The sequence below is a fragment of the Podarcis liolepis genome (assembly GCF_965112155.1).
Source record: "Podarcis liolepis genome assembly, chromosome: 12".
In the NCBI taxonomy this organism is placed as follows: domain Eukaryota; kingdom Metazoa; phylum Chordata; class Lepidosauria; order Squamata; family Lacertidae; genus Podarcis; species Podarcis liolepis.
Window position 1 is genome coordinate 60,261,995 of NC_139563.1, and position 27,143 is coordinate 60,289,137.

The 27,143-nt window shown below is 46.7% G+C and overlaps 1 long non-coding RNA gene across 1 annotated transcript in view; it reads left to right on the forward strand.

Moving 5' to 3' along the window:
* Nucleotides 1-27,143, forward strand: part of LOC310690215 — a 425,716-nt gene that overhangs the window by 267,429 nt on the left and 131,144 nt on the right. The window lies entirely within an intron of this gene.

Sequence of the window (27,143 nt, forward strand, 5' to 3'; positions counted from 1 at the left end):
TGCATGCTTAGCAACCCATGCCAGGGGTGAGGTAAGAAGCCTCAGAAGTGTGAGGATTGCTGTCATGACTACTGATGTCACAAAGGCTCAGCTTTTTCCTTCTGGAAAATGAAGCGCAAGATGTGCTACAGCTAAAATGGGAAGAGGGGGAGGCCTGAGCCTGAGAGTTAGCAGATAGTGTCAGAGGTTCCTAGGCAAAGGGAGGGGGAGATTTAAAGGAGAGAAAGGTGAAGCTGAGAGTGGCACTTATTGACACCTTCCACTAAAGCAGTATTTGCATGTTTCTGCTGCCACATCCACACAGGTTTAAGGGGGACCTCAACAAAGCTCCTTCCTTGGGAACAGGCAGCATCGCCTGATGGAGCCACCATTTAAATCTCTCATAATAACGGTGTTTAATTCTAGGGCAGTGTGGGAAATTGAAGTGGTGCCAACTGGGACCAGAGCTGTGTTGGGAGCATTGAAAAGATTAAAATGGCAGCTCCCTGACTCAGCTGCCCATTCCTCATCATATTTGAGTGCCAGATGAAGCCAAACGCAGGGAAGAGGTTAGTGGTGGATCCTGCCAGGGCCTTTATGCATGTCCTATTTGGTGGGCATTTTCTTATTAATCTAATAAAAAGACCAGTAAAATGCAATTAACAGTGCAATCTTCAGAGCACTTCTCCCACACATTGGTCCACTAAATGTTGTAACCCTGTGCAGTAGGCTGGTGACTATGAAAAGCAATGTCATTCCACACAGAGCTACATCGGATTCTGCGTGTGAGGCAAACTTGTGGTGGAACTTGAATATGTTTCTGAAGCTGCCATGTTATGTATGATTGTTCCCCAGGCTCTCAATAAAACTCATACTTTGCTATAGGCTCTGTCTGGGCTGGCAGGTTGACATGCACAGGGTGGCCCCTGTGGGTGGGTGAATTCTGCTTGACAAGAATGGGGGTGGTCTCGGGAAAGTGCCACAGGTCAGGTAACCTAAGCAACCTCACAGGGTTGTTTGGAAGATAAAATGGAGAGGAGGAAAACTCCGTGCCTCACCTTGTGCTCCTTAGGAAGAAAGGTGGTATATAAATGCACCAAATGCAAAAACTGAAAATAAGCTCAGTGTTCTCTAAATTCCTGTGTGAGTGTGATGCAGGTAAAGGTAAAAGGTAAAGGACCCCTGGACAGTTAAGTCCAGTCAAAGGCAACTATGGGGTTGCGGCGCTCATCTCGCTTTCAGGCCGAGGGAGACAGCATTTGTCCACAGACAGCTTTTCTGATTCATGTGGCCAGCAGGACTAAACCTCTTCTAGCGCAACACGACACCATGGCGGAAACCAGAGCGCACAGAAACGCCGTTTACTGTCCCGCCACAGCAGTACCTATTTATCTACTTGCACTGATGTGCTTTTGAACTGCTAGGTTGGCAGGAGCAGGGACAGAGCAACAGGAGCTCACCTTCCAATTGGCAAGCCCAAGAGGCTCAGTGGTTTAAACCACAGCGCCACCCCTGTCCCTTTGAGTGTGGTGCACTATTAATCATGTAGTATTTAGTATCAACTAACTGCATTGCTCCTTTTCAGTCACTTCTGAAGTTCCTTGTGTTTAACTCCATTTTTAAAAAACTGGCTGAAAGAGATTCAATGACATCATTGAATTAACTAAGTCTTTCTCCCACTCACCAGTCCAGCCAGAGTTCTGTATATACAGATGGTATAAATGAGCCAAAAGCATACCAAATTTTGCACATCCCACACTTCTTGTATTCCAAATAGACAAAAGGTTCTGCAGTATAATCTGTGTTGCAAGCCCATTTAAAAAACATTTTACCTGTTTTTTCCCCCTTCGCTTTTAGGTCAATCCTTTATTGCTTATGGCCTTGGCAAAAATTCAGACAATCTCATAAATATACAGCAAATCATGTTTGCATACAAAAAACACTGAAGGTGCTATAAAGCCCAGCAAAGAAAAGACCCAGAATCAATATGAGTTTCTGATGCTTTCAAATGCCATAACACTGGTTTCTGAGTAACTGATCCTTAGATTTTCGTTTTGTACAACATTCATCAATCCAACACAATTTCCTTTTCAGCCCTACATGTGTAAAAGAATGTGTAAAAACTATTTCATCTGCATTTAAAAGAAATCTTAAGAGGGCCAACTAAACCGGGAAAGAATCGGCCGCCAACTCTTGAACAATACCAACAGTCACTGGGGGATCCAATGATACCTTTGTCATACTGGATGCTTTTGATGTTATTGATGTTATTAGCAACTCAGACTATCTTAATATTTCCACCTTAAGGTTACAGTCACAGTAAGTCTTATCTCACAGGAAATTATTTTCCCATGGCTGGATTAATGGCCAATTTATTTTCAATTCATTGAAAGCAGCTCTTACAAGTTTTCTTATTGTAAATTTTCATTAGCAGATAGAGACATCCCACTAATTTACAGCTTTTCTTGTCCAAGATGTATTTAAGAAAGAGAGGGCACGAATCTTATTACCTACAAAAGGCTGTTACGTGGCATTTGGGCATGATGTCATCTCCTCAGCTTGCCATCTTGTTCTAGCCCCAATACAAGCCCCCAGGTGCAGACAGCAGAGAACAGCCTTGATCAAAGCCTTTGAGGTTACTCCAATTTGACCACACTTATCTTCCAGAGTGATTTAATAGTAAGATGTTCTGTCTGACTATTGTCAATCACCACAAAATTATATTCTATCACTGGAACTGATAGAGAAATGGTCTGTCTGCCATTCCTTTTGCTGGAGCTTTTCTTGACCTAGCTGCTTTAAATGAATTCAAATCTCCAGAGCCTGATGAGATGCATGCAAGAGTACTAAAGGAGCTTGCAGATGTAATCCCGGAGTCTCTGTTTATAATCTTTGAGAATTCTTGGAGAACAGGTGAGGTCCCTGCAGACTGGAAGTGAACAAATGTTGTCCCCATCTTCAAAAGCAGGAGGAGAGAGAAAACCCAAGTATCTACCAACCAATCACCAGAAAAGGTTCTAGAACAAATAATTAAATGATCTGTCTGTGAGCACTTAGAAAAGGATGCTGTGCTTACTAAGACCTAGCATGGGTTTTCTGCATGCCACATAAAGCTCATTTCTTTTTTTGATGGAGTTACAATACAAGCTTGGTGGATATGGGGAATGCTGTGGACATAGTGCATCTTGATTTTAGTAAGGCTTTGATGAAGCCTCCTCCCCATTATATTATTGCAGAGAAGCTGGTAAGATGTGGGCTGGGTGTGGTCACTGTTAGGTGGTTGACTGACCCAACTAAAAGAGTGCTAACTAATGATTGGTCATCATCCTGGGAAAAAGTGACAAGTGGGGTGTCACAGGGTTCTTTCCTGGGGTGGTTGTTGTTCAGTGAAGGAATTGAGGGGATATTCATCAGATTTACAGGTGACAGGAAACTGGGAGGAGTAGCTAATGCTACAGAAGACAGAATTCAAGATGACGTTAACATATTGGAGAAGTAGGCCAAGAATGAATTGCAATGTGAAGAAATGTAATGTTCTGCACTTAGGCAGGAAAAACCAGTTGCACGAATCTGAGATGCTGGACACCTAGCTTCTCAGTAGTACATGTGAAAAGGATCTAGAAGGTACAAGATCTAGTAGGCTACAAGCTTAACATGAGTCAACAGTGTGATGCAGCAGCAAAAAACAACAACAACTAATGGTATTCTAGGCTGCATCAACAGAAATATTGTGTTCAGATCAAGGGAAACAATAGTAGACCACACCTGGAATACTGTGTCAAGTTCTGGGCACCACAATTCAAGGAGAATGTTAATGTGTGCAGAGTAGGGCAGCCAATATGATCAAAGGTCAGGGAACATAGGTTTATGAGGAATATTTGAGTTGGGTATATTTAGCCAGGAAAGGAGGATACTGAGAGGAGATATGATAGCCATATTCCAATCTCTAAAGGGATGCCACATGGATAGATGCGAACAACTAACAGCATAATATCCAGATCAGTATAATGTAGGACCTAAACCAATGGCTTAAATTTATAAGAAAGGAAATGGTGGTGATGATAATTATTAACAACAACAACAACAACATTTTTATACCCCACCCATCTGGCTGGGTTATGCCAACAAAATATAAAGGGACAAAACAAAACATCAAACATTAAAAGCTTCCTGAAACGGGGCTGCCATTAGATGTCTACAAATGTCATATAATTGCTTAACTCTTTGACATGTGACAGTAGGGTGTTCCACAGGGTGGGCACAACTACCAACCAGGAATAACTTTCTGACAATAAGAGCTTTTTGACAATGAAAAGGGCTCCCTTGGGAAGTGGTAAACTCTCCTTCTCTGGAGGTTTTTTGGAAGGATGGATGGCCATCTGCCAAGGATGCTTTTAAGCTGCGATTCCTGCATTGCATTGTAGGGGGTTGGACTAGATGATCCTTGAGGAATCTTCCAACTCTACAATTCTATAATTCTATGGAGTATTTGTATTTAATCTGAAGAGAAGACATTGTGGTGGAGTGTCAAGCTGCCAGAAAAGCCCATCCTTCTGTGGTTCAACAATGTAAGCAGAAACAGGCACGGCTTGACAGTAATTAACTTTATTGCCCAGTAACCAAGGAGACAGCTCATGGCACATCCATCAGCTAAGCAAGTCAGTTGCAGAAGCTAAAGTTCCATCCTCTCTTCCCCCTTGTTTATACCTCCCTCCGTGCTTTGCTCACTGTGACTCGGCTTTTCTTAATTGTTCTAGCCTGTCAGCGAAGCTCAGATGCTGGCAAGAGAAGAAGAAGCAGGCATACAGAGAGAACAGTTAACAGCGGAAGGCAGAGAGTAGGGGGAGAGCAGTTGTAATCTGAGCTCTGAACAAAGGGGAGAAGAAAAACAGGGCCAGAGTGACAGGCAGCTGTGTGAGAGCTCCAATAGTGAGTCAGACGTTGGAATGCAGGAAGCATTCTCTCCCAAATCTCGTAGGAGCTCAAAAGTGGCCAAGATGCGCGAAAGATACCGGAAGAGAAGGTGGGGGCTTCAGTGCTGTGGAAGGGGGAGGAGCTCAGTCTGGGCAACTCCATCTTCTGAGGAGGAGGATGAGTAGAGGAGCTCTGTCCTTGTTTGTTGTTTTAGCAATAAATCTGAAATAATTAACAGCCAGAGTTGTCTCACGCTTGTGGGAGAGACCAAGCCATAATAGATTGCCCAGACTGAACTTCTCTCATGCCGGAGGCCAACAGAGAATGTGATGGAAAGCCAAGTGCTGAACTTGGGGAATGCAGCTAGCTGGCGACATTTCCTAGAGGGGGCACAGCACCAAGTTGAGGTGCGCACGGACCACAAGAACTTGGAATACTGGCAAACGGTGAGATAACTAAACCATAGACAAATCAGATGGGCACAGTTTTTTGCTTGTTTCAACTTCTGCATACCGTGTGCCGGGGCATCTAAACCAAAGGGCAGACACCTTGTCTTGGAAACTGGAATACTTGGAAGAAGAACAAAAACGAGAGTTGAGACACATTCTGAAACCAGAACAGTTGCAACTGGCAGCGGCACCTGTTGTCAGAGTAGAAGGTTCTGTCTTGGGCCCGGTCTTATTCAACATCTTTATCAACGACTTGGATGATGGACTCAAGGGCATCCTGATCAAATTTGCAGATGACACCAAACTGGGAGGGGTGGCTAACACCCCAGAGGACAGGATCACACTTCAAAACGACCTTGACAAATTAGAGAACTGGGCCAAAACAAACAAGATGAATTTTAACAGGGAGAAATGTAAAGTATTGCACTTGGGCAAAAAAAATGAGAGGCACAAATACAAGATGGGGGACACCTGGCTTGAGAGCAGTACATGTGAAAAGGATCTAGGGGTCTTGGTTGACCACAAACTTGACATGAGCCAACAGTGTGACGCGGCAGCTAAAAAAGCCAATGCAATTCAGGGCTGCATCAATAGGAGTATAGCATCTAGATCAAGGGGAGTAATAGTGCCACTGTATTCTGCTCTGGTCAGACCTCACCTGGAGTACTGTGTCCAGTTCTGGGCACCACAATTCAAGAAGGACACTGACAAACTGGAACGTGTCCAGAGGAGGGCAACCAAAATGGTCAAAGGCCTGGAAACGATGCCTTATGAGGAACGGCTAAGGGAGCTGGGCATGTTTAGCCTGGAGAAGAGGAGGTTAAGGGGTGATATGATAGCCATGTTCAAATATATAAAAGGATGTCACATAGAGGAGGGAGAAAGGTTGTTTTCTGCTGCTCCAGAGAAGCGGACACGGAGCAATGGATCCAAACTACAAGAAAGAAGATTCCACCTAAACATTAGGAAGAACTTCCTGACAGTAAGAGCTGTTTGACAGTGGAATTTGCTGCCAAGGAGTGTGGTGGCGTCTCCTTCTTTGGAGGTCTTTAAGCAGAGGCTTGACAACCATATGTCAGGAGTGCTCTGATGGTGTTTCCTGCTTGGCAGGGGGTTGGACTCGATGACCCTTGTGGTCTCTTCCAACTCTATGATTCTATGACTCTATGATTCTATGACTTTAAACAACAAACAGAAAGAGATGAATTTGCACTGCAGAAGCTGGCAGTGGTACAGAGAGGAGAGAACAACGCAGAGAGTTTCCATGAAAAGGGAAGTCTGTTGTTCAAGGGCAAGGCACTCTATGTGCCGGAAGCAGACTCACAGGCAAGAGTAATGCGGCAGTGTCACAACAACTCAACCATGGGCCATTTTGGACATTACAAGACCGTAGATCAACTCAAGAGATGGTTTTGGTGGCCAAGAATGAGGGAAGAAGAAAAGGACTATGTGAGGGCACGTGACACTTGTCAACAAGTGAAAATGCCAAGGGAAGCGCCCACAGACTGTTACAGCTGCTTCCAACTCTGCAAGGACCTTGGGAGGAGATTGTGATGGACTTTATTACGGACTTGCCAGCCTTGCAGAAACAGACAGTAGTCTGGGTAGTGGTGGACTTGTTCATGAAAATGGCGCACTTTGTGCCATGCCCAAAGTTGCCATCGGCACAGGAAGCAGCCCAAATGTTTGTTGATCATGTGTTCAAGCTGCACGGCTTGCCGTTGCGATTGATTTCGGATAGAGGGAGACAGTTTACATCACGAGTTTGGAGGAAATTGATGCAGCTTTTGGAGGTAGAGGTGTGCCTGACCTCTGCAAGACACCCACAAACCAACGGAGAGTCAGAGAGAACCAATGCGACGTTACAGCAATACCTGAGTTGCTATGTGAACTATCTAAGGGAGCTGGGCATGTTTAGCCTGGAGAAGAGGAGGTTAAGGGGTGATATGATAGCCATGTTCAAATATATAAAAGGATGTCACATAGAGGAGGGAGAAAGGTTGTTTTCTGCTGCTCCAGAGAAGCGGACACGGAGCAATGGATCCAAACTACAAGAAAGAAGATTCCACCTAAACATTAGGAAGAAGTTCCTGACAGTAAGAGCTGTTTGACAGTGGAATTTGCTGCCAAGGAGTGTGGTGGCGTCTCCTTCTTTGGAGGTCTTTAAGCAGAGGCTTGACAACCATATGTCAGGAGTGCTCTGGTGGTGTTTCCTGCTTGGCAGGGGGTTGGACTCGATGGCCCTTGTGGTCTCTTCCAACTCTATGATTCTATGATTCTATGATTCTATGAAAAGGTGGGGGTTTCTGTTCTGGGGAAGGGGGAGGAGCTCAGTCTGGGCAACTCTCATCTTCTGGCGAAGACGATGAGTAGAGGAGCTCTGTCCTTGTTTGTTGTTTTAGCAATAAATCTGAAATAATTAACAGCCAGAGTTGTCTCGTGTTTGTGGGAGAGACCAAGCCATACTCTTCTTTCCTGCACTGAAAGTGGGAAGGGGAAGGAGCTGAATCAGGACTATACTGCAGGCAGCAGAAATCTCCCCTGCTCCTTCTCTTTCAGTGTCTGTGGCTTCCTCCTCCCTCTCGGATGATGAATTCCTCCCTGGCTCCTTCCTCCTGGTCCCCTTCCCCCTCAGGTGTCTCCTGGTCCACCGGCTGCCACCACTCTTCCTCATCCAGCCATTCCCTGACATGGAGTGTTTGTAGCAGATACATTTTTTAAAAATTGTTCCTGGTTGCTTGGTACTATTTTTTAACTTTTAATTTCTGTGGTTGTTCTGCTTAGTTGATTCATGTCCATCAGTCTTTAGGATTCACAGCAACAGCCTATGCGTGCTTACTCAGAAGTCAGTCTCACTAAGTTCAATTGGCTTTACTCACAGCTGAGTCTGGATGGGGTTGCAGGCCTAGCTGTCTTCCCAGGGACTCTGTAAAATTAATCTCATGACTGGGCATTGGATGCATCATATTTCTGTGTGTATGTTTACTGATGTGTTCACACTGCATGACACCATGCAATGCAAGGGTGGTAATTTTGCATACTAGGGTAGGGTGGCTTATTTTGAACTGTATATTGTAATGCAAAGACTTTTTTTCTACCTGTATCTTTTTAAAAAAATCATCCTATTTATCTTTTGGAGATAAGGGTGTTGTACATGATTCCTTTCCCTGCATATTTTTTGCTACCAAGAATCCTGTGAGGTAGGGTGGGTTGAGAGGTTGTAATTGGCTCAAGGTGGCCATTTCAGCTTTATGGGGAAGGTGGGATTTGAACCTGAGATCTGAGTGCGATGCTAAGTGCATTGGGCAGGCAGGTCAGGGGCAATGTGGAGCTCACATGATTCTTGGTATAGACCACCACCCATAGGCGCCGACTCCATGGGGCCTGAGGGGGCCCGAGCCCCCTCAAAAATTCGTTTGGGGGGGCTCTGCCCCCCAATAATCTCGGGCGCCCCTCCAGCGGAGCGCCGCCGCCGCCCCCACCCCATCAATCCCCACGCCCGCGCCGCCAGCCCCCGACGGGCACCCCCTCCCCGGCTTGCCAGCTCCGTGCGCGCTCCGCCTCGCCTGCCAGCTCGGCTCCCTCCTTCCCTCGCGCAGCTTGTTTTGAAATTCCCCTTCCAGCTAAACCGCGGCTCGCCCGCTCCCTCCGCCCTCGCCGCCGCCTCCTCCTCCTCCAGTCCCCTCCCCTCGGCTGTCCCCGGCACAGGCTGCCTCACGTACGCGGCTGCAGGCAGCCCCCTGGAATGGAGTCCCCGCGCGCGGAAGGGAGTGGCGGGCGCGCAAAAGGAGAGAAAGCCGCCGGCGCGCGGAAGGGGCCGGTGGATGGATGGACCGGCGGGCGGCGGAGTCACCTGGCTGGAGGGAGGTGGCGCGCAGCGGAGCTTCCAGGAGCGGCGGCAAGTTACCTGCGCGTCGCCAAGGGCGCACCTGCCTGGCCGCCAGCTAGAGGCTGAGGGCCGCGCTATCTAGACTTTTGGCTTTTGGCCTGCAGAAAATGCACCCACACCCAACAGGGTGTGAGAAAGGCCTAAATAGCTTTTTATTAGCACTATATGTATATCCCACCGCCTCCTCCCCACCTGCTCCCTCGCCAGCCAGCCAGCCAGCCAGCCAGCCGTGCGCCCTAGCCGGAGAGCCCCGGCCGTCCCCGTCGCGCAATCGGCTGGATCTCCCTTCAGCAGGCCGTGCTCACAACTTGGCCCAGGGACCCCCCAGCAGCGGATCTCCGGCCCAGCTGAAGAATCCGGCAACAAGCCCCCTCCTCCCCAATTGCTCCGCCGAAATACGCTCCAAAACCCCCCAGATAGGCCGCCGGCCGCCAAGTCTCGTGGCGCCCTGAGCGAGGGTCTCTCCCCAACACCGCCACCTCGAACTGCGTTCTCCCGGCTACCCGAGCGAACCAGCGGCAGGACCCCGGTATGGGCCCCCCCAATATTTTTTATAAGTCGGCGCCCCTGCCACCACCCCCAACCCACCCCGCAAACCCTAGAAATTAATAAATGGTAGGATTTTGATTATTTAGAGTACTAAAGGGAAAATTTCCAGCCCATGGAAAAATAATGTTGTCGACAAAAGTCCCATTGAACCAGGGTGAACGTAGTCAATGAACAGACTGGGATGGAAAGCTCAGAGTGTTTTTCAGCCATGGCAGAAGGTGCAGCTTAGGTTTATACCCAAAGAATCCGTGCAACTCTGAGAAGCACATGGCGAATATTCAGTGCTATTTTTCAAGAAAAAAGGTGATGGCATTCCCCATGAATGCCTCCCTTGTTCTCTTATAATGGCAGGCACCCACCCAAGAAGTGCCTGAGTTCTGGCAAGTTCTGGCCGAAAATTGCCCTGCAAATACCTATACCATTCCAGTACACCATTACACTTGAAGAACGCATGATCATGACTACACATAGCATTAAGCACAGACATAGTTTCAACAGAAAACCTTGTGGTCAGTCTTCAGGTTTGGGGGCTTAGTTCCTCAAAAAACAGGTTTTAGTAGGTCCTAGGGTCACTCTCTGACACTACCCACTCCCTCCTGACAAACTTCCCACCTCAAAGTCTGTCACAAGTGGGTAGATTCTTGGGGAAAGGAGGGCTTCCCCACAGAGCTTCTTGCCTCAGGTGCCAAAAAGTCTACTAACATAGCACATTCAAATATACACACCCACTCATGAGGGGCTAAGACTCACTGAGCTCAATCAGATTTACCTCTAAGTAAACATATTGCAGAGATACATATATGAACCTGCACTTGCATACTGAGCAATTCAGCCCCTGAGCAATGTTTCCCCCCAGAGGACACCAGGAAAATCTAGCTATCAAACTGAAATTATTTGTGTGAAAACATTGTATATTTTATTGGGATAAACCAATGTGAAAATGTAGTGATTTTGGTTTGTTTATATGAGTAGAGGAGGCCTTTAAAGATTTAGTATAACAGTGATTAATGCAATGACTTTTATGTCCTAAACTGTAATGGGCAATCAAATATAAACATGCAAATAAATTCTGAAGTTATTATCTGCCAAGAAGAAACTAATCAAATAATCATTTATTTATTTTTGCCAGCACAAGTACTCCAAAGAACTTGGAAACGAGATATTTATCATTTGCCAATCAGTGACTACCCTCTCTAAGATCAGAATTAGCCGTTGTACTATTTATAGAGAGCCAGTGAGTGCCATTTAGTTCAGCTCAGAGAACACAATTTAATAAACATTAATGAGGTATTTCAAGAACGCTGGCTGTGGTTCCCATGAAGGGCAGACAGCTTGACTTGGGATGCAGCAGTCTGATTGGTCCTAGAACAATAGGATTCAGAATGCAGCAGTCTGATTGGTCCTAGAACAATGCAGCAGTATGATTGGTTGGCAGGAACCACCCAATCATGCTCCAGATAGAAGTGAATCCACAACCTGATTGGCTTACAGTAGAATTCCGGAATTAGCCAATCATGTGCAGCCCATTGTGTAAATAATGTATGTAAAGCAGATACTTTGAGGGGACATTGATTCATTCCTCCTCACCACTATGAGCTGAATAAAGAGCATGAAATCACTTTGCGACTCTGAGTATATTTCAGGAAGTTTTTTTTGTTTTTTTTAAAGATATTTTATTAAAGTTTCCAAATTATAACAAAACAAATGAAAAAATAAAAAAGAAAAGACATAGAAAATAAAAACAATTAAAAACACATTAATTTTCATAACATATCTTCATACACTTATTTCTCCAGACCTCCACATCCCTCCCTTTCCTGTATTCCAGTTCAATTTGTTAGTTCAGCAAATCCTTACTATCAAGTTTTTACCCTATTCTAATCTTTCATTACATTACCTTACTCTATTCTCCTCATTGTCTTATATAAAAAAACCTTAACCTAAATCTTATTTTTGATAACTTCTCTTAACCGTTATATTCTTTCCTAATCCCATAAACTTTTATTTTTTAAAACATTTTTATTGAATTTTCACAAATTTTTAAGACAAACACAAAAACATAGACAAACATAGCACGACACAACACAAATAACAAGTATAATTTCAAATCCTTATTTTCTTAACATCTTTCACTGACTTCCCCACACCTCCCCTTCTTGTATCCCAATTCCAATAGTTAGCTCAGCAAGTTCTTATCCTCAAATTTTACCTTCTTAATATTATACCTAATTCATCTTAATTGACCAATTTTAACTTATGGACCTCAATTTAAACCACAATACTCATCATAAACCCTTTTCTAAGATCGACCCAAATTCCCTTCCACGAATTTCCCAATTTTTATAATAATTACAAAACAAAACAACAAAAGAAAAAACATATAGTTATACACCCTTTGGATTCCAAAACTCTCACCCCCCCCTTTCCCGGTTTTGATCCCAAAAATATCTCTCAATCTATCAGCTATCAGCCTGGAGATCTCACGTCCGAGGCCCTCAAATCTCTCTCAGTCCATCTCTGCCGGTTTTGTTGGTAGTCCTTTATATCATCCATCGGGTTTCGGAGAGGCTCTGTCTCAATAAGATCTATGTTTCTTCCAACCAGTCCTCCATATTCAAAAGTGGAGCCCGAATCTTGTTTCTTATTGCTTTTAAGTCCAAATGTCCCAAATGTCCCAAAAGCTCCGACTTTCGCCTTGATCAAATTTGTAATCCATAGGTCTTCAGATCTCCCCATAGGGAGATCCCTCCAGTCTTCCTTCTCTAATTCAAACCAAATTCTCATCATCCAGGTCTTGTTCTTAAAGTCCATCTTTGCAGGCCTCTGGCTCTCCTTTTTCATCTGCAGCATTTCAGCTCCTCCTTCCCACTCCTCAGAAACAGCACATGTCTCTTCTTTTTCAGCTGCATAGGTTTCTTGCGTCGCCTAATCCCATAAACTTTTATACTAGAGCCAAGCAATTTAATTTCATGCATCCTTCTAATGTTCATCAATTATATAAAATAGTCCTAATAATAAAAAATAAAAGTCTTCATCCAACGTCCCTTCCCCCAGGTCCTGGGTTTGTCAGTCCATTTATCCCATTAAGCTGGCACATTAACCTGGTGATCTTATTTCCGAGGCTCTTAAATCCCTTCCATGTCCCTTCCACTGTTTTTCTTCATGTTTTCTTTTCACACGTGTGGTCTCCAATTTAATAATACTTTTACCTCCTTCCAACCAAAAGGTCCCTTTTCCACAGTCCAAACTGAGCTCCATGTAGTACTTAAATGCATGTTTCAAAGTCCCTCCAAACTTTGGGATCCCCATATCTCCAAGCCTCTCACAATCCACTACCAGACTCGGAAAGTCCATATGTCCCTGTTCAGGTGGGTCAATCCAACCCCCCCATTTCCAGTCCAGTCCAAACTTCATCTTTCCGAGTTTGATTTTTACGAAAGTCAATTGCCAATTCCAAAGGTTCATATTCCTGCAGGGCCGCAACCTCCATCTGTGGCTCCATTTCTGACTCCCAAAGTTCAGCAGAATCTTCTTCTTTCCTCTGTTCTGACAGGGCGCAGTCCTGGTATAATTCCTGGGTAAACTCCATACTTTTTTCTACTGCCTGTCCATGATTTCCGGCAGTCTGCTTAAGATTTCCAACCAAATCAGTCATCAAATTCATTCCCTCATGAATTTCTTCCAGTAAAGCATTTGTTTTGAGAAAAGCGCACAACAACATTTCTGAACACATTGTCCTTCAAGGTCACCACTCAATTCCCACGGGTTTATACTGTAGCAGCTGGAAATTCCCTAGTTACAGTTTCACTACCCCCCCTAGAGGGAAAACTTCTGTTACAACTTACAAATCCAGCCCCAAAGTTTCTTTTACTTTTAGATACTTTGTCTATCATTGTTGTTTTTAAGTTGCAAAAAAAGACAGTGGAACTCCAGTTTTTTCCCTTCTTTTAACTATCTGTCAAACAGCTTCTGTCCTGGTCAATGAGCTTCAAATGTCAATCCTGACACCCTGCTCCCTGGGTCAAGACGGTGGAAAATTACTTTATTTTAAACTTACTTCTGCAGGTTAAAACAGTTCAAAGAAAGCACCCCCTTCTCCTCCTGCTGCTGAGGAGCTATTTTAGGCGATGAAATCCGCTCCTTTAAAGTGATTTTCAAGACTCCAGTTTACTTTGTCTTTGCTTTGTTCCGACTACAAAAAAAGCGGAAGGTTGACTTCCTGTTAGACCTTCCGTTTCAGTGCTGAATTGTAATGAATTTTGAGGCCGATTCCTTTCTCTCCCAATTCCTTAAATTGTGAATCGATTTCCCAAGGTTTAGGTACTCACAATGGTTGTTTTTTTAGAATCCAAATTGTCCAGGAAGAAGGCAGCGCTCCCCGGCAGCGGCTGTGCAGCTTCGCTCCACGGAAATAGCGGTAGACTCTCAGCACCACGCCACTTCCCCCTCTTCACTTCGGAGCCCGTTATTGGGTTCCTTTGTGGGTTGGGGGCGCGCTAAGGGTGCCCGCCGAGTTCCAAGGTCACAGGCTTCATCCGCCTGTGATTTCTAAAGGGTCCCCGCTTTGCCGTAACGGGAAAGACCCGTTTCTCGCGGAGCTTGTCCCTCCGTTTCAGAGGGAGTCGGCCATTACTGGTGGCGCCACCCCGGAAGTCCTATTTCAGGAAGTTTAATGTTTTATTATGCTTTTATATGTGCTGGAAGTGTGGGGTAAGCTCCCGTTGCTCAGTCACAGCTCCTGCCCACCTAGCAGTTTGAAAGCACATCAAGTGCAAGTAGATAAATAGGTACTTTATAAACAGAATTGGCCACAGGATTGCTCCCAGCCACACACAACAGCACAAGGACTAGGAGGCCAATATAGAACTCTGCAATTCTGGACATAGCCCTGCAGCTGGGAATGGAGCTACAGTACTATAGAACTGTGCCCCCAGCAGCCACCGCAGAGAGCTGATCCAGGAGGATGTTATGGTCAATGGTATCAAAAGCCACTAACAGATCCAGAAGCAGGAACAAAGATGCCTTCTCTCTGTCTCACTCTTGATACAGGTCATTCATCAGGGAGACCAAGGCTGAATCAATCCCATAAACCATGTCTGAACCCTGATGGAAAAGGTCCCAGATAGACCATATCCTCCAGCAACCTCTGCAACTACTCCACTACCACTCTCTCCACCCTGTTGCCCAAGAAGGGGTAGGTGTTGTAAATGGAGGTCCAAGATAGGCTTATTCAGAAGTGGACACACTACTGCTTGTTTAAGGGCAGCAGGCACCATTCCCTTGCATACAGACATGTTAACCATTCACTGGATCCACCTGGTTAGGTCTTCGCACCCACTGAACAGGCTTTGAGCAGCCAGGATAGAGCAGAGTCAAGAGCAGAAGAAGCTGATTGGATCTGTCCACATCATCAGGACACGTACACTGTAATTCCATAAAATATGGGAAGATGCTACATTGGACACTGTTCTTCCTCCCACATGGTTCAGTTATTTAGTGATAGCAAATCTGTGTATTAGTAATAAATTATTAGTATTAGATAGAAGGAATAATAATGCTGCCTCAAAAAGATAGTGCTTTCCTCCTTTTTAGACCTCAAGGCAGGTTGGGAAATGTAGGCACAGCATAATCCAGTATCTATTGGCTCTGCCCAGAGTGGGAAGAAACCTCCCTTCCTCATTTGTTTCAGTCTAGTACTTGAATATCCAGAAAGATGGGTGAACTCACTCATTCTTACATAACTCCAGGAACTCCATAAAGAACCCCATAAAGAACAGCCTATTGGAATATGAGTAATATTTCTACAAGTGCCTTGAGTCTCTTCAATGAATCTATGTATGAGAGCTTTTTGGAGTTTTGTTGAATACTATCCAGAATGAGAGGGACGCGGGTGGCGCTGTGGGTAAAACCTCAGTGCCTAGGACTTGCCGACCGCATGGTCGGCAGATCGAATCCCCGCGGCAGAGTGAGCTCCCGTCTTTCGGTCCCAGCTCCTGCCCACCTAGCAGTTCGAAAGCACCCCTAAGTGCAAGTAGATAAATAGGTGCCGCTTTATAGCGGGAAGGTAAACGGCGTTTCCGTGTGCTGCGCTGGTGCAGGCTCGCCAGAGTAGCTTCGTCACGCTGGCCACGTGACCCGGAAGTGTCTCCGGACAGCGCTGGCCCCCGGCCTCTTAAGTGAGATGGGCGCACAACCCTAGAGTCGGACACGACTGGCCCGTACGGGCAGGGGTACCTTTACCTTTACCTATCCTGAATGAGAGAGAAGTCTAGCAAAAACTGCTGTCTCTAAGGTGCCAGAGCTGAAGAACTTTATCCTTGAGGTGCCATACAAAGCATTTTGACAGGGGGCTTGTCCACACCTCCATTTGCCAGGCTGCTTCCACCCAGGAAATCCAGGCCAAATGGCAATCGAATTTTCTGTGGACCTTCAGGGTGAAATATCAAGGGCGGACGCAGCAGGTGGACTTGCTTGTGGTCAAGGGCCCCTACATTAGCTTACTGGGATTGGCATGGTTTGGACCACTGGGGCTAGCTGTCACCGGGGTGAACTGCACTAGCTTACAAGTGGATGCCATATGAAAGGAATTTCTGGGGGTTTTCGATGGGAAATTGGGACAGTATACGGGGCCCCCCATTGCTCTACAGCATGACCCCCCCAGTATGACCTGTCAGGCTCAAGGCCTCCCGGGTCCCGTTCGCCCTGAACCCCCTATAGACGAGGAATTGGACCGGCTCGTGGAACAAGGAGTGCTGGAGCCTGTGCCTAATGCCCCCTGGGAAACCCCGATCGTCACACCCATCAAGCCTATTGGTTCGGTCCGCATCTGCGCAGACTACAAATGTACCATAAACAAGGCCCTCACGGCCCACGCATACCCAGTGCCAGTGGTCAGCCATGTCCTTGCCACCCTGGCTGGGTCAAAAAAAATTGGCAAGCTGGACTTGGCCCAAGCATATCAACAGCTGCCAGTAGATGAGGCCACAGCAGAAGCGCAGACGATTGTGACGCACAGAGGAGCGTTCAGGGTAAAGCGGCTGCAATTCGGTGTCAGCGTGGCACCAGGCATATTCCAGAATCTAATGGACTCGCTCCTTAAAGGGATTCCTGGCGTCAAACCCTTCTTCGATGATTTGTTGATTGCTGGGTCCACGCTAGAGGAGTTTGAGGACCGCCTCTGCACCGTTCTGCACTGTTTCCAGATGGCGGGTCTCAAGGTGAAGTGGGAAAAGTGTCTACTAGGAGTGCCTCAGGTGGACTTTCTGGGATTTATGGTGGACGCAGAAGGGGTCCACCTGACTGGGGACAAGGTATGGGCCATTTGTGATGCCCTAGCGCCCAAGAGCAAGACTGAACTTCAGGCCTTCTTGGGACTATTGAACTTTTACCATTCCTTCCTTCCCCATAAGGTGGCGGTAGCAGATCCCCTACACAGACTCCTGGACAAGCGGGCCCCTTGGGTGTGGGGACATTCCAGGCAGTCAAGGACTTGCTTGTCTCAAACTCTGTCTTGGCACACTTCGACGAGAGGCTGCCGGTGGTGCTAGCATGCGATGCCTCAACCTATGGCATCGGCGCTGTCCTGGGACACCAACTCCCGGATAGAAGAGAGGTGCCGGTGGCATACTTTTCCCAGACACTCAACGCAACCGAGCGGAACTACTCGCAAATCGACAAGGAGGGTCTGGCAATCGTCAAGGGAGTAAAACAATTCCATGAATTCTTGTACGGGCAGCCCTTTACCGTGGTGACAGACCACAAGCCGTTGCTTGGCTTGTTTGCCCCCGAAAAGCAGACCCCCCAAGTGCTGTCTCCTTGCATCCTCAGGTGGTCAATTTTCCTTCCCAGCTACCAGTATGCACTGATTCACCTCCCTGGGAAGGCGATGGGCCACGCGGATGCCCGCAGCAGGCCACCACTACCGGAAACAGGCCCCAACCCAGCACCCGCGAAGAGGTTATGAACCTGGAGCTGCTTCCCGACCGCCCCATTGAGTCACAAGAAGTTGCACACCATTCCAAGAAAGATAGGGTCATCTCCCGGGTCCTGGACTGGGTGTGGAGGGGATGGCCCAGCAGCAGCCCGGGCCAGAATTCACGGGCTACACAACCCGTAAACATGAACTGTTGGCCCACAAGGGGTGCCTGTTATGGGGAAGCAGAGTCGTTGTTCCCCAGCCCCTCCACAAAAGGGTCCTCACAGCCCTACACGAGACACATCCAGGGGTAGTAAGAATGAAGGCCCTTGCCAGGAGTTGTGTGGTGGCTGGGGATCGATGGAGAGATAGAGGCCTGGGTCAAACACTGCCAGGCCTGCCAAGAATCCCACCCAGATCCCCCAAGGGCCCCAGTCCAGTCCTGGGAGTTCGCCCGAGCACCATGGTCACGCCTGCACGTGGACTTCGCTGGCCCCTTTCAGGGGAAAACATTCTTCATAGTGGGGGACTCCTACACCAAATGGCTGGAAGTCACACTGGTACCGTCCACTTCCACATCCGCAGCCATCCAGGTACTATGCAGGCTGTTTGCAACCAACGGACTCCCTGACACTCTCGTCTCAAACAACGGGACCACATTTACGTCAGGAGAATTCCAAATCTTCACAGAGCAGAACACCATCTGCCACATCCGCTCAGCACCATTCCACCCTGCCACCAATGGCCAAGCAGAACGCATGGTGCGGGCCACCAAGGACACCCTCCGTCGCATGACGCAAGGGGATTGGGAGTACCGCCTTGCCACATTCCTTCTAGCACAGCACAGCACCCCCAGCTCAATGACTGGCTGGAGCCCCGCTGAACTACTAATTGGTCGGCGCCTCGCAATCAGACTGGACCGCCTTCACCCCGATAGAGCTCAGGATGAGGTAGTGGTGGGGGAAGGCAGGAACCCCCGGACCTTCGTGGCCCAGGACCCAGTGTACACAAAGAATTTTGGGGCAGGCCCAGCATGGGTGCCCGCCTTAGTCACCAGGGTCACTGGCCCCGTGTTGTACGAGGTGCTAATGGATGGTGCAATGCTGGCATCGCCACTGTGACCAGATACGGTGACAATTCCTGGGAGAATACCAGGAGGAGGACAGGTCAGAGGAGTCCCAATGGAACATTGGGTCAGTGAGGCCTGTAGAGCAGGAGGGGCCAGCAGGAGAGGCAGAATCAGTAAATACAGAGAGGACCCACGAGGCCGAAAGGACAGCGGAACCAGAACCACAACTGAGTGAGCCGGTTGCACCTGACCAAACGGCCCCATCATAGCCAGCATCCTTGGAACACGAGCCAGAACCTGAACCCCGGACCAGGGAACACCACAGGCTGCGACGCACACGTAGGCTGCCAGCATACCTCGAGGACTATGAATGCGACCTCCCGGGCAGGACTGGAACTTAGAGGGGAGGTTATGTACTGAGTTGAATAGGATCCAAAACACAGCAGTCTGATTGTTCCTAGAACAATGCAGCAGTATGATTGGTCTGCAGGAACCACCCAATCCAGCTCCAGATGGAAGTGAATCCACAAACTAATTGGCCTACAGGAAAATTCCAGAATTAGCCAATCACGTGCAGCCCATTGTGTAAATAATTTATATAAAGCAGATACTTTGGGGGAGCTTCCATTCCTCCTCACCACTATGAGCTGAATAAAGAGCATGAAATCCACTCTTTTTAAAAAAAATAATTTTTTATTAAATTTTCCATATACATTCCACCAAAATTTAACATCCACTTCTCACCAACTACACCTTTTAGACTTCCCTCAGCATGTCTGACAATTCTCCGTATTATCACTTTTACTCACATTTCTATATTGCACTATAACATTCTTAATCTTATCATATTTTTTAAGCAATATTTCTACCAATCATTTTCACAGAGCTTCTTGAAAACCAACAAACGTTAACTGTTCATCACATACATTTTTCATATACTCTGTAAATTTATTCCAGTCCTCGGTGGATCTCTGGTCTCGTCGGTTCCTAATCCTCCCTGTTAAATTGTCCATTTCTGCGTATTCCATCAATTTCATTCTCCATTCTTCTCTCATAGGCATTTCTTCCTGTTTCCACTTCTGGGCCAACAAAATTCTAGCTGCTGTTACTGCGTACAAAAATAACCTCTGATCCTTCTTTCTAATTTCCTTACCTAATATTCCCAGTAGGAATGTTTCTGGTTTTTTAACAAATGTATATTTTAACATTTTCTTTAACTCATTATAAATCATTTCCCAAAAACTTTTCACCTTTTTACATTCCCACCACATATGGTAAAATGTTCCTTCTTTTTCATGACATTTCCAACATTTATTACTAACCTTATACATCTTACCCAGCTTTACTGGCGTTAAAGGTAAAGGTAAAGGTACCCCTGCCCGTACGGGCCAGTCTTGACAGACTCTAGGGTTGTGCGCTCATCTCACTCTAGAGGCCAGGAGCCAGCGCTGTCCGCAGACACTTCCGGGTCACGCAAGCCAGCGCAGCACACGGAAACGCTGTTTACCTTCCCGCTAGTAAGCGGTCCCTATTTATATACTTGCACCCGGGGGTGCTTTCGAACTGCTAGGTTGGCAGGCGCTGGGACCGAGCAACGGGAGCGCACCCCACCACGGGGATTCGAACCGCCAACCATGCGATCGGCAAGTCCTAGGCGCTGAGGTTTTACCCACAGCGCCACCCGCGTCCCCACATATGAAAATTTAATAAATAAAGAAGGAAATAAATGGAAGCTGAAACCATATGAAGAAGTAAAAGAACATGTTAATGACTGGCTGCATTACTTTCAGTTGAATGTAAGATGTATAAGGTTAGTAATAAATGTTGGAAATGTCATGAAAAAGAAGGAACATTTTACCATATGTGGTGGGAATGTAAAAAGGTGAAAAGTTTTTGGGAAATGATTTATAATTAGTTACATACTGGTGTTACATACCATCTATATATCATCTTCATAACATTTTCCTTTATTGTAGTACATGCAGTAAATTTTATTCCTTGAGAGCCAGTATGGTGTAGTGGTTAAGAGCGGTAGTCTCGTTATCTGGGGAACCGGGTTCGCGTCTCGGCTCCTCCACCTGCAGCTGCTGGGTGACCTTGGGCCAGTCACACTTCTCTGAAGTCTCTCAGCCCCACTCACCTCACAGAGTGTTTGTTGTGGGGGAGGAAGGGAAAGGAGAATGTTAGCTGCTTTGAGACTCCTTAAAAGGGAGTGAAAGGCGGGATATCAAATCCAAACTCCTCTTCTTCTTCTTCTTCTTCTTCTTCTTCTTCCTTCCTTCCTTCCTTCCTTCCTTCCTTCCTTCCTTCCACAATTTTATCCAATCATCAAATTGAATATTATATCCGAAATCTTTGGCCCACTTGATCATTACTGATTTAACCTCTTCATCCTTTGTATACCACTCTAACAATAATTTATACATTCTGGATAAAATTTTCACTTCATTATTCAAAATTTCCTGTTGAAACCTGGATTCCTTTCCAGAAAAACCTCTTTCTAATAACTCTTTTTTAAACATTTCATTCAACTGAAAGTAATGCAGCCAGTCATTAAAATGTTCTTTTACTTCTTCATATGGTTTCAGCTTCCATTTATTTCCTTCTTTATTTATTAAATTTCCATATGTTATCCATCTCCCTGTCATATTGATCTTTTTGACACTCATTGCCTCCAATGGCGATAACCAGTATGACGTTTTAGGTTCCAATAGGTTTTTATACCTACTCCATACTTCAATCAGAGATCCTCTAACGATGTGGTTTTCAAAACCTTTATGCACTCGTTTTTTGTCATACCATAAATATGCGTGCCAACCGAATCTATTATCATAGCCTTCCAAATCCAACAATTCTGTATGTTCTAACTTCATCCATTCTTTCACCCAGCAAAGACATGAAGCTTCATAATATAACTTTAAATCTGGCAAGGCGAAACCTCCTCTATCTCTTGCATCTGTTAATATCTTAAATTTTATTCTTGGCTTCTTGCCTTGCCAGATATATCTTGATATTATTCTTTGTCATTCTTTAAATATTGTCACACCTTTAATTATTGGAATTGTTTGAAATAAAAACAACATTTTTGGTAGCACACTCATCTTTATCGTTGCAATTCTTCCCCATAATGATAATTTCATTCTCCCCCACACCTCCAGGTCTCGCTTAATCTTATTCCATATTGGTACATAATTATTCTGAAATAGATCAATACTTCTGGGAGTTAACATAATCCCTAAATATTTAACTTTCTTAACCACCTCAATCTCTATTTGTTGCTGTATTCTTTCTATTGTATCTTGATCAATATTCTTCACAATTATTTTAGTTTTTTTCTTGTTTAATTTAAAACCAGCCACCTGTCCAAATTGTTCTATCTCCTCCAACACCTCTTTAACACTCTTTATGGGATCTTCTATCGTTATAACCAAGTCATCAGCAAAAGCTTTTACCTTATATTCATTACGACCAACTGTCACACCTTTTATGTGTTCATTATTTCTTATTGATCTTAGGAAGACTTCTAGGACCGATATGAATAATAGCGATGACAAAGGACACCCTTGTCTTGTACCCTTAGTTATAGCAATATTTTCTGTTGTTACATTATTAACAATTAATTTTGCTCTTTGCTCTGAATATATTGCCTTTATACCATTCAAGAAAGATTGGCCCATATCCATAAATTCTAAGTTCTTTAACATAAATTCCCAAGAAATATTATCAAAGGCCTTCTCAGCATCTACAATTATCAATATCGCCTGTTTATCCTTCCTGTTAGTCAGATACTCCATTATGTTAATAATATTTCTTATATTATCTTTCATCTGCCTACCAGGAAGGAAACCTGCTTGATCCTTATGTATCATTTCCTTTAATAGCCTTTTCATCCTATTTGCTAAGATATTTGCAAAGATTTTATAATCATTATTCAGCAACGAAATCGGCCTATAGTTTTTAACCTGGGTCAAATCAGAGTCTTGTTTTGGGATAAATGTTATATAGGCTTCTTTCCAAGTCTCGGGTATTTCTTCCTCTTTTAAGACATTATTCATCACTTCTTTCAACGGTACAAGCAGGGTGTGTTTCATTTCTTTATAGTATCTTGCCCTAAATCCATCCGGTCCCGGTGTCTTCCTGCTTTTCAGCTCCTTTATTGCCATTTGAATTTCTTCTATTTCAATTGGTTCGTTCAGTTTAATTTTGTTACTCTTTGATATTTTCTGCACCTCTTTCTTCTTTAAATACTCCTCTATTATCTTTATCTTACATCTCTCTTTTCTTTTATACAAGTGTCAGGGGTTCAGGAGCAGAGGCAAGGGCAAGGGAGGAAACAGAGAGCGAGGGGGAGGAGGCAGAAGAAAAGATGAGTGATGACGACGACCTGAGATCTCCGAGTCTTTCCAGTGAATCAGAAGATTCACAGAAAGGAGCACCAGTGGCCAGGGCAAGGGGGGAGCCTAGGGGGACACCCCAGGAAGATAGAGCCAGAGGGGACTCAGAGGGGAGCAGTTGGAAATCGGGACCAGCGTCACCGCCAGAGAGCAGGGAAGAGGAAGGGCGGCAGGGATCAAGCGCTGGCAGCTCACAACAGGGGGGAGGGCACGAGTCAGGAGTGGCCACACCTCCATCGGGGAGTGAAGAAATGGTCAGACGGAAAGTGGAAGGTTGGGCGCGCGCGCCAAGTTCAAATGCACAGGAAAGTGACGCAGTAGGCAGCCCGGAAAGGGAGCCAGGTCCTAAAGCCCGGTGCAAGGAGACAGGAGGGTCCGGGGGGTCGGCGTCAGAAGAATCCCGGAAGGAAGAGACCCCGGGGGGCAGAGGGACCCAGAGGAGAACAGTCAGGCGGAAAAGGTGGAGCAGGGCTAGGATATTAAGTTGGTGTACAAGGGGCGGAGACTCAGACGGAGCTTCGCCGATCTAACGCATAAGACGTAGAGTTGCACGCAGCAGCGTGAGAATGGAAACTGTAACTCAATAAAGACTTTTACTTAATGATCGCTGGCTAGCGTGATCCTCTGTGAGCTAGGATCTGGGAGCAGCTCTGACAACAAGTCTCTATAAAAGTCCACAAATCCTTTCCTTATTCCTTTTGGATTCTCAATCTCTTGGTCTTCCACTTTAATTTTATTAATTGTATTCTGTTCTTTCCTTTTTTAATTTGCCACGCCAACCGTTTCCCTGACTTATTTGCAAATTCAAAGTTCTTCTGTTTCATTCTTTTTATATTCCATTCTACTTCTTTATTAATTATCATCGCAAATTGTGTTTGGAGCATTTTTATACTTTGCTTCACTTTTTCATCTTTGGGCCTAGTAGTTAGGTTTTATTTCATTCTCCATTATTTGTTTTAAGATTTCTTTTTTCCCTTTTTCTCTCATTCTGTTTTTTATTGCATTTTTTTGAATAAAGAAACCTCTCATCACCGCTTTACTAGCGTCCCAAACAAAACTCATTTTTGTTCCTTTATTGACGTTGTTTACAAAGTAGTTGGTTAGGCATTTCTGAGAAGAGCATGAAATCCACTCTTGACTCTGAGTATATTTCAGCAACCCTGAGCCAATTTACAGGAGCTGAGGTATCGTCGGACACCTCAAAAAAATATGTGAGGGGGCTTCACCCCCAAGTTGATGGGCATTGCCTTTCAAATGGTTGTGTGCACTGTGGCATGTGATTGATTATGCAGGGCAAGGCTTACCTGGCCTCCCCCCTCCATATTTTATTCAGGTTGGCACCCTTGCCTGCTTCACAAGGAGGGATGTTGGAGGGATGTCTGCGGTGGCGAAGCTGCCTGAACATAGGTTGCAAGACAGGGCTTTGGCACGTGTGGACAGCTTCTACATATTGGCCAGGGTTTCCCTCTGCGGGCAGCATGGGGCAAAGCTGCCGGGGGGCGTTTTAGAAGATTTAGGACTAGTGTGCACATCCCCACTCTCTCGGCTGCTACTGAGGAGTTCAGCTCAACTGGAAGTCTACATATGTCCAAGACTATGTGCTTCCTCTGAGAAAAGAGTGCTAGTGCAAGAAATTGGAGAAAGCTCAAGCTGAGTATTAGCTACTGTCAGGGGTTTAGGAGCAGAGGCACGGGCAAGGGAGGAAACAGAGAGCGAAGGGGAGGAGGCAGAAGAAAAGATGAGTGATGACGACGACCCGAGATCTCCTAGTCTTTCCAGTGAATCAGAGGATTCACAGAAAGGAGCACCAGTGGCCAGGGCAAGGGGGGAGTCTAGGGGGGCACCCCAGGAAGATAGAGCCAGAGGGGACTCAGGGGGGAGCAGCTGGAAATCGGGACCAGCGTCACCGCCAGGAAGCAGGGAAGAGGAAAGGAGCCAGGGGGGAAGCGCTGGCAGCTCACCACAGGAGGGAGGGCATGAGTCAGGAGTGGCCACACCTCCATCGGGGAGCGAAGAAACGGTTAAGAGGAAAGTGGAAGGTTGGGCGCGCGCGCCAAGTTCAAATGCAGAGGAAGGCGGCGCAGTAAGCAGCCCCGAAAGGGAACCAGGTCCTAAAGCCCGGCGCAAGGAGGCAGGAGGGTCCGGGTCAGCGTCAGAAGAATCCCGGAAGGAAGAAGCCCCGGGGGGTAGAGGGACCCAGAGGAGGACAGTCAGGCGGAAAAGGTGGAGCAAGGCTAGGATATTAAGTTGGTGCACACGGGGCGGAGACTCAGACGGAGCTTCGCCGATCTAGCTACTAGACGTAGAGTTGCGCGCAGCAGCGTGAGAATGGAAACTGTAATTCAATAAAGACTTTTACTTAATGATCGCTGGCTAGCGTGATCCTCTGTGAGCTAGGATCTTCAAGCAGCTCTGACAGTAAGCTCCGTCTCACGATTGTGGGCATCTACAGCCTCGAGGAGGGGAGAGAAACAGGTGCCTACTAGCGAGCTCACGAACGGCAGACGACATGACGGCTGAGCAGCAGATAGAGGAACTCAGAAAAGCAGTGGCACAACTGAATGCCGAGGCTCTCGCATCCAGGAAGAGAGAGGAGGAGGCAGCTGCCGCCTGCAGGGATCTCCAGGTCAGGTTAGACGTGCTGACAAAGCAGACACCCCGGCAGGAGGGAATTGGGTTGGCGAGACGGACAGGCGGGTTGGTCTCTCACTTCGATGGGAACCTGCAACAGTATCCCAACTTTAGAGCCGACGTACTGTGCGCACTGCAACTGCTGCATAAAGACTTTAGAGATGAGCAAGAGAGAGTGGGATTCATTATGTCCCATTTGCATGGGGATGCTAGAGCATGGCTACGCAATTTATGGAGAGATAAGGATCCGGCGCTCCAGAATGCAGATGCCTTTATTAAAGCGATGGATGGGTGTTTTTTATCAAGTATTGACGTGGATCTTGCACGGAAGGAGGTGCATGGGCTGAGACAAGGGAGGGCCAGCGTCAGGCAGTATCATGCCCGCTTTTTCGCCTTGGTCAGTGCCCTGGAATGGGACAGAGATTCGGCTCCTGTAAGAGACCTCTTTTGGGAGGGGCTGCACAACTCGATTAAAGATGAGATCGCGAGGGGGGAGAGACCCCGAACCACCCAGGAGGTCGTTCAGAGGGCACTGGCAGTGGGGGTGAGGCTGGAAGGACGTCCGTGGAGCAGGGACGAAGGGCGTGGAGGGTGCGAACCAGCCAGGGGCCCCTCCTTCCTTCCCAGAGAAGCAGCGCGGGCGCAATCCACGCCTCCGCCAGGAGGAGGAGCCGAACCTATGGAGGTTGGAGGTGCAAGGGCTCAGTCAGCAACCAGAGCCCTAGCACCGGCAGCAGTGAAAGCGAAGCCTCCTAGAGGGAACAGGAAGTGTTACGTCTGTGAGGAGCCAGGGCATATGGCAAAAGAGTGTCCCCAGAGGCTCCACAAGCTTACTGCAGCCTCGGCAATGGTGACTGCAGCAACGCAGCAAGGGGGACCACAGCAGGAAAACGACGCAGTCTGGCTGGAGGAAGAGGCCCTGGGGCCCAGCCAGACGTGTTAGTGACGCAGTCCCCAGAGGTTTTACAGCCCGTGAACCCCCTCCCGCCCAAACCAGTGGTGAGGCTCACCGCATCTCTCCAGCTGCCCAATGGAATCACCACTGACGTGCCCATCACAGTTGACTCGGGCAGCAACGCGGACTTTATAGGGCAGGACTTTGTCGACAAGCACGCTATACAGTTGCTGCCGGCCACACTGCCCCTGCAGGTTGTCACGGTGGATGGCAGGGAGTTGCTAGGGGGGCAAGTGGTGAAGCAGACGCCGCCCATGGCGATGCGACTTGGAAATCACAAAGAAATCATCAGCTTCAATGTCACTCAACTATCGGATACGCCCATTGTATTGGGAATGAGTTGGCTGGACAAGCACAGCCCAACGCTGGCTTGGTACCAGAGGCAGCTGATCTTCGGCT